The sequence below is a fragment of the Lynx rufus genome, unplaced genomic scaffold, assembly GCF_022079265.1.
Source record: "Lynx rufus isolate CCGP_SWC_20201006 ecotype Redwood Valley unplaced genomic scaffold, mLynRuf1.p SCAF_15, whole genome shotgun sequence".
NCBI lineage: Eukaryota > Metazoa > Chordata > Mammalia > Carnivora > Felidae > Lynx > Lynx rufus.
The window spans coordinates 1,560,710-1,568,944 of record NW_025814829.1 but is presented as its reverse complement, the minus strand read 5'-3'; positions in this window follow the sequence as shown (position 1 = coordinate 1,568,944).

Below are 8,235 nucleotides of genomic sequence, written 5' to 3'. Positions count from 1 at the left end.
GGAAAATTCTTATGGCAAGGAAACATAAGAAAAGAATATGATACCGTAGAATGTGGGTCCATTTGGTTTAGGTAATGGATCTCTATCCACCCAGATTGGTACGAAAAAGAATGTGGATGTGGAAAGACGATTTCAAATGAGATCCATTGATCTCATTTGTTGTTTTCATTCTGACCCAGGGGGAATTATCCCTCCATTTCGGACCTTGGTTACTAAAAGGTGGTGAGAATTTTATGAGGCAGCCATTATTTGATTTCTAAGCAAATACATTATTTAAAATATCAATCTTCCCTTTAGAGCCTCTTTGCATTGGCTGGAGATCACTAGCCAGAGATATAACCATAAATATGTTATGTTTATACAAAGTCAAGCTGAACACAATCCATATTGGTTCTTTCCTTGTACCTCTCTCATACCCCCCACCAAGTTACCAAATCTTGTATTAAATCAACAACCTGACAATGGAGTATTTGATAAGTGTATATATATATATGCATCGAAGTACGTAGGCCCAAAGTTTCCATTTTCAAATTATTTCAAGTCCCTGTGAGTATAAAATTCCAAACTTTGCAACTCCACTCACGTAAAATACAACAGATGCCGTCCAGCGCGATTTCTCTTACTGCCACATCAGGAGAGCTATCCGCTAAAATGGGAAAACTTTGTCAGGCCTACAAATGGCTAATTACCGTATGATGCCATCTGTTTATTTAGGGAATGGCGATTATCTTCAAAAGAACAAATTATCTTTAGAAAAATTAATTCGACTGCGGAGGCTTCCTGAGAAGGCATTCCGAAGGACCCCACATTTTGCGAAATAATGTGATTTTTTACCAACTCCATCTCTCCCTGCCCTGTTTTGCTGCCCATGTTAGTGGGTTGTACTCGTCTTCAAAGTGCACACTTATATCCTAACGTGACTTGCACACAGCTGATCGATAGGCCGTGGTATTTTTTAGTAGTTTTAAACTTTTAATTCCGTCTTTCGTTATTATAAGTCTCACTAGATTTTTTTCTTATCTCTAGTAGATTTAAGTAATGATTTACATAATTTAGTAATAAGGAGAATCAAGCTAAACTATATTTGAAGCTAACCAGGAAGAGGATATTGAGTTAATTTGCAAAGAACTTGTTAAGGATTAATAAAATTCTGAAGTGTTTAAGGAGAAGATTACATTTAGTCTTGTATTTACTCCTTTTATTTCCCTTTCTCTTCCACACGCTCCTAGTTTTCCATGTTTGTAGGCTGTTTATTCAATTACTTCCTGAGAATATCGTTACCATATCCTTCAGGCAAACACTGGCTGTTTTTGTTGGCTTTTCTCTAATTTTGCTATTTCAAAGGATACCATGCACTTCTGAATACTTGCTATTTATCTCACATTCTGAAAGTGGGCTGGACTAAGTGGGTCCACTGTCAACAGTTGCCAGTGTGGTAAGAGTCCACTCATAGGTGTAGACATTGCTCACTGCAGAGAAGCTTGTCATAAGCAGTCGACAGCTCTCACCGTGAGCATGGAGACATCCTCGCCGTGTGCGTTTGTGTCGAAGTGACAGGCGACTCAGATCAAAAATTCCTGGTACTGCCTTCCTCAGCATCCGTCTACACTGTCCAGATTAGCATAAAACCTCCAGCCCTTGAGTTTCTCATGCAGCTAGAAATGGTAAGAACGCAAGGATCTAGGGGAGTTACTGTCCTTGAATGCCAAAACATTTTTCAGAAAAATGTTCGTTGAATTAAAAATTCAAAATTTTTGATTCGCATTATTTGAAAGAGCCAAATGGTTGCAAACGCTCAGAGAATCTACTAGATGTTACAGAGCTCACCCAGATGGTTGATGTTGCACAGACCCAGATCAACTGGATTCACAAACTGCACGCCCTCTGGAGGTGGGGAGGACTTGTCTGTGGACGGTAAAAGGGAGGCCTTCACCTTTCCATAGGCTGAACTCAGGAGGCAGAGGGCAGGAAAAGCACCATGAGGGCAGGGCTGTGAAGGAAAATAAAAATGAATGCTTCCCAGCCAAACAATGACCTGTAATAGAGACATCTGTATATACTATTTTAAATTTAAAGTAGTATACACACACAATAGAAACTATTCTAACATATGAAATGAAAAAATTGAAAGGAAAGCAAGTATCACAGCCCCAAATGAGAAAAGCAAACATATCAAAATTGCCCTAAAAAAGTTCTTTGAAATCTTTGAAAAGGGTTTTTAAACTTAGACAAAAGAAAATTAAAAAAAAAACCCACAGTGTTACTGGAAGTTTCCATGGTAACACAAAGAAAATAACATTCGTTTAATTCTGGGAACTTAGAAAAACTGGGATGATCCTTCCAGGAAAATAAAAACCTGTGTAATGTCTGTGTCTCACTGCCTCCCCCTACTCCCCCCTCTTCCCCACTTTTTCTTGAGTAAATTGCTGGGAAAGCGTGAAACTTAATGCAGGAGTCCTGTGGTGCTTCGGTTCTCCCTCCCTTGTGAAAATGTAGCTACAGTTGTAAGTGATCTGGGATGTACAGAGGTAGCGGAACCAAATTGTGGTCAATGCAAAGAGGCAGCTATGCCTCTCCTTCTTGAAGGAAACCTAAGATGAGGCCAGGGAATAGCCCGCAACCTAACTTTCTCTGCCTGGGTTTGATACAGTTTGGGCTTGGTGTCAGATTACGGTCCCAACTGGACCAGAATAAAGACATAGACTGTTGATTCCAGAGGAAATTAGGAGGCTGTGTTTATCTACCAAAGCAGTACTTGTTCACGCAAGCGACCCCCTACACACACACACACACACACACACACACACCCTTTCCTTCTCCTGGCTAGACCTTCTGAAATGCAGAACTGAGACATTTCAATCACTGTGCTTTCACATCAATAGCATCAATTGTATGGAAATGTTCTGTGCCTCACCCCCCACACCCAGGGAGGGTGGGGGAGGGAGGGACTCCAGTTCTCTAGCGTATGAGCTCTCTGCTCTCCTCTCCGTAGATTTCAGTTTTTCGTGCCTAATGAGAAAAAATTGGTGAAAGGAACTGTTTTTATTTTTATCCTCTACAAATATGTAGCTTTGCTTGGTTGCTGTGTGCTCTCTCTCTACTCCCTTTGGGTAGGATGGCGTTACCAACTGCCTCCCAAAGAATAACAAGTGTTTGGAATGTTTGGAAGTTTCCATAAAACCTTGAGCATCAGCAGATCAACCGATCCACCAACAATAATTCTCTGCCAGGGCTTTGTCATCTGTCCCATCACAGATTAGATAATAAAAAGTGTTTAAAGGGAAATTCTCTATTTCAGGGAAAAGGTTTTTTTTATCCCTGAAATCATTCCCTCCAGCAATCCAAACATTTCCTGTTTCCTGGGAATTTAGCAAGTCTGGGAGATAAAGTCCCAGGAGAAGAAAAGGGAGAGAGGACAGAGGGCCTCAGTGAAGCGATAAGTGCCCAGGCCTATAAAGTTAATCCATTTCCTAGGAAACATTTAAGAATAGCTCCTCTTGACCAAAACCAAACCATTTCTTTCTGTCACCAACACGATTTGCGGAAAGGCATTTCTTGACTCACAGTGCAGCTCAATGAGAAACTTCCTCTTAAAATCCTAGGGAGTCTCACGGAGCGCCTGGGTGGCTCAGTCGGTTGAGTTTCCGACTCGGACTCAGGTCATGATCTCATGGTTTGTGGGTTTGAGCCCCGCATCGGATTCTGCGTCTCCCTCTCTCTCTCTCTCTCTCTGCCCCTCCCCCGCTCATACTCGCGTGCTCTCTCTCTCTCTTTCTCAAAAATAAATAAATATTAAAAGAAATTTTAAAACAGTCAAATCAAATCCGAGGCCGTCTTGATTAGAGGGAAGAATCAATATGGTGGATCTGCTGTCCCCACTTGGTTCACCCGCGCCAGGGAGCAGAGAGTGGAGAACTGGGTTTCTAACATCCAAACGTCTAAACCTGAGAGCCAGGCAACTCTATGTAGGTTCCAGACGTGAGGTCTTCACTACAGCCCGACTGGATCGTCATTACACTTCTCTGGTTGTCTGGTCTCCTCATTCTATGAGACAAGTATGTACCTAACGGTTTTCTTGGAGGAGGCCGAACTGCTGCTTGTGTCAAACATACTTTCATGCAAATGGGGCGTCTGGTAGACCAGAGTAATCGATACCCAAAGAAAGGCTTTCCCCAGCCTCAACGAGCCATCCTGGAACTGAAAAGATTCTTCCAACTGAGGGGACATTTGCAGCTTTGAATGGAGACTCAGAGCAGAGAGTGAAGGGGGGAAAAAAAATCTTTGGAATATTATCCTCACCTCACAGCTTATTAACAATAATAATCTTCTTATCTGATTTTTCTAGTAGAGAAGATACGCATCAAACTTTTTCATATCCGGTTTAAGAAGCCTCTTGCAAGGTACTAGTTGTCTCCTGAGGTATTTTCCCTCCCCACCTCACACCTATACCTTCCCTTCTTCTCTTCCCTCCCCCCCCACCGTAAGAGGAAACATTTAAAATAGGTGAGTGTAACCACAATCTTGTAATAACCGATATGTTAAAAGCATTTAATTTCCTGTCTAAGGAAATGTGTGAGCAAAGGGATGTGCTGAGAAATTTTCCAATGGAGGGAAATTATCTGGATCATTTTTTGCCAAAAGTTATATATATATATATATATACATATATATATATATATATATTATATAGTATCAGGGCATGGGAGAACTGAATTTTTAAAAATTGCTGGAGCTTACAACTCATCTCCAGGAGAGACAGAGAGGAGGAGAAATGAAAGGCTGGAAATGCATCTGTCAGCATTTATCCCATAGGTTTTTCATGTAGAAACGGTTGTGTTTATCTTCTGATTTTGTATGCAATATGTTGTGTACTATGCGACTCACACCTCTTGATAAATAAAGCACCCAATATGTGTCTGTAACCATGATCACATACATTTTATTAAACATATATCTGTATCGCAATCTCCTGTGAGTCCTTCTTGACTCCTGCGTACGTTTGCTGTGAACCTGCCCCTTAAGATAGGCTTCTTTGTTCACTATCTTCCTGACACCAGGTGAGTACTCCTTCCGTTGGGATGATCCTTATCCTAACAAGCATCGATTCTAATATAGCCTGCCAGCAAAACTCAGAAAGGGAGATACAAAGTGACCCAGCCTCATGCACTCCGTTGACCACTTTCCCCTGCATTCGAATGACAACTTCTTGACCTTGCTGTTCACTGTTAGAACAAAGCCCATGATACCGTTTGGATCCTGCAGTTTGGGGTGAGTATCATCATTCCTTTCTCCCCTTGCACTCGTGAAAGAGCTGAGATCCCGGTGCCTTTGCAAGCAGCTCAATTCTATGACCTTAGACTTGGTGTTCGGATGGTGTAGGTAATGGGCTGAAATTAATCAACTAGAGGGATGGGGACTGGGGAATGGGGAAAGTTTGTGTACACAAAGAAGCATAAACGGGAGAAGATTTGCAGGGAGAGACAATGATGAGAATCCGTGTGTGTGGGAATGAGAGGGATTGGGAGAGAAACTGAAGAGAATGTCTGTCCTGGTCTCTGACAGTTTCCTCGGTCTCCTTCCAAGTCCCCACGAAGCCTAACTCCATTTACTGTAGATGCAATGGCCCTGAGTCATTTCATTACCACCTAATCTCCTCTTTAATTATCTGGGATGCGTTTCTGGGAGTTTCCATCAAGAAGTATTACTAGAGGAAAGACCGCTGATACGTTTTTTCCCCCGTGGAGAAGAAGTGATGTTCTCAAGATCACTATGAATTAGTGGCAGAACAGACTTAGAGGTCAGAGTGACTGCCTCTCAGGCTCCTGTTTGTTCTACTAGACCAAAGGAACCACGTGCAATCCCTCACAGCGTTAGGTTACTAGTTCTTACTTGAGTAGAGCAGACTATACCAATACTGCCCAAGTGCAAGTCCATGCTCTTATCTGTCAGTGAGATAAGCCAAGTTCTCCAAGCTATATGAGCTCTCAAGCACATTTTGCTGCTTTTGCATTTTTAAATCAGTAGTATCTTTTTTTTTTTTTTTAACGTTTATTTATTTTTGGGACAGAGAGAGACAGAGCATGAACGGGGGAGGGGCAGAGAGAGAGGGAGACACAGAATCGGAAACAGGCTCCAGGCTCTGAGCCATCAGCCCAGAGCCCGACGCGGGGCTCGAACTCCCGGACCGAGAGATCGTGACCTGGCTGAAGTCGGACGCTTAACCGACTGCGCCACCCAGGCGCCCCAAAATCAGTAGTATCTTGAAAACCATTTTGCTCATAAACCACTTTCCAAATCTTACCTTACACCTTCTCAGATAGCTTCCCAATGCCTCCGTGCACTTTTCATTTGAATGAGTCTCATTGGGTGAATTCCAGGCTTTTCCATTTTGTGGTCAAGTCCCACCCTCTCAATGTTATAACTTGTTAAAAACTGGATGAAAATGTTATTAGAAAGCAAAGCTTATGAGGAGGCCGCCATTGCTTAATCTTTGGTAGCCAGGGCCCATTGATGTTCCCTTATTTCTTATAAGTGAATATTTATTTTGACCACTTTTCATTTAGCAGCTAAAGCCATCACTTTTATATCTACTTGCGTTTCTCCAACAATTCTGCTGAGAATGAGCAGAGAGTGATGAAGGAAGAATCCAGATTCAGGAAATGTCATCCTTGGAATAGACATTACAAATGTCGTCTTATGTTCAGGATGAGAGCGTAGTCTTCCCCACACTGCAAAGTTCTTCTTCAGCTAAGATGCCAGCAGCTGGGAGACAACCCTTGAGAGCAAAGGGGGCGTCCACTTGCCTAAGGAAGCCGGATTGCCCTGGGTGATCAGTCCAGTCCAGCTGTCACACACGAAAAACTGCCCTGCCATCCTAAGAAATTGTGCTTCCCAATCTTCATTTTAAAGATGAGGAAACTGAGGCCCATGGAGGTGAAATGATTTGCTCGAAGTTACACATCTGGATAAATAGCATGCATCTTACGGATGCGCTGATTCCCAGTCTGGGGTATTTTTCCTATGGAGTGAAATTCATGGTATGCCTCCTTCACGTATCTATAAGAGTGAGTGTTCTTAAAGCTGAAATCAAAGAACTGTAAGACACTACAGAAATGAGAAGGTAGGGCTGGCCCCGAAAAGCTGTGCTTTTCAAAAATATCCACCTTTCCTCTATCTCTATAATAATTTTCTCAATCAAATGTCCTTTTGGGTTAACAAAGTGCTCATCAAAAGGCAAAATGCCCTCTTGGAAAGTTACCAGCTATTCAATGCTAATGTGAATGAATCCAATGGGGTGAGACACATTACTAATTTCTCAAAACCTTCCTGAACACAGCCAGAGGGAAAGAGTGTTTTGATTGAGGGAGGAGATCTATCTTTTATAATCTTATTTTTTGAAATCTGCCCAACCCTCCATGTTCTACATGGCCCCATTCCCTGACAGTTCAAGGTAATAAGCCAAGATTTACGAACGCAAAACAGTCTTTTATCCAAATATTCTAGCAGCTATTATGTATTGTTTTACTCTTTACCTGGATTTGAAGAACTGGCAAGGTCATCATGCTATAGATCTCAACTACCATTTAGCGTTTATTCCATTTTGTTGAGCTTTGTCCATCCTTTGAGTGATCTCCCTTAAATGCGAATTCTCCTATGAGGAATAACACACCAAATCTTTAACAGCTTTAACGGCAAGGGAGAACACAGCTTATCTGATCACGTCACTCCTCTTAGGATTTATCTGGTCGTGTTATTTCTCTGTTTAAGACCTTTCAATGGCCTTTCATGCTCTTCGGCCTCCCAGAACGCCTGGCCCAAGAGTAGAGCTTGTAAAGACTTATGTGCACCCTTCACCATCCATTGATTTACATCTCATATTTCTATGTATTATTTCAATACTCCAGTCTTGAAAAGCAAAGTACAAATTTCACTTAAAGCATCCCTCGATGTCTATCAGCTTGTCATTTCCAATATTCGACATTAACAAATTTAAGTCAGTTAAGCATCCGACTCTTGATTTCAGCTCAGGTCCTAATCTCACGGTTTTGGTGGGATTGAGCCCCGCGTTGGGTTCCGCGCTGACAACGTAGAGCCAGCTTGGGATTCTCTCTCTCCCTCTCTTTCTGCCCCTCCCCAGCTCATGCGTGCTCCCCACCCCTCTCAAAATAAATACACTTTAAAAAAATAACTAATTAATTAAATGACAGATAATAACGTAACCACTACTCTTATATG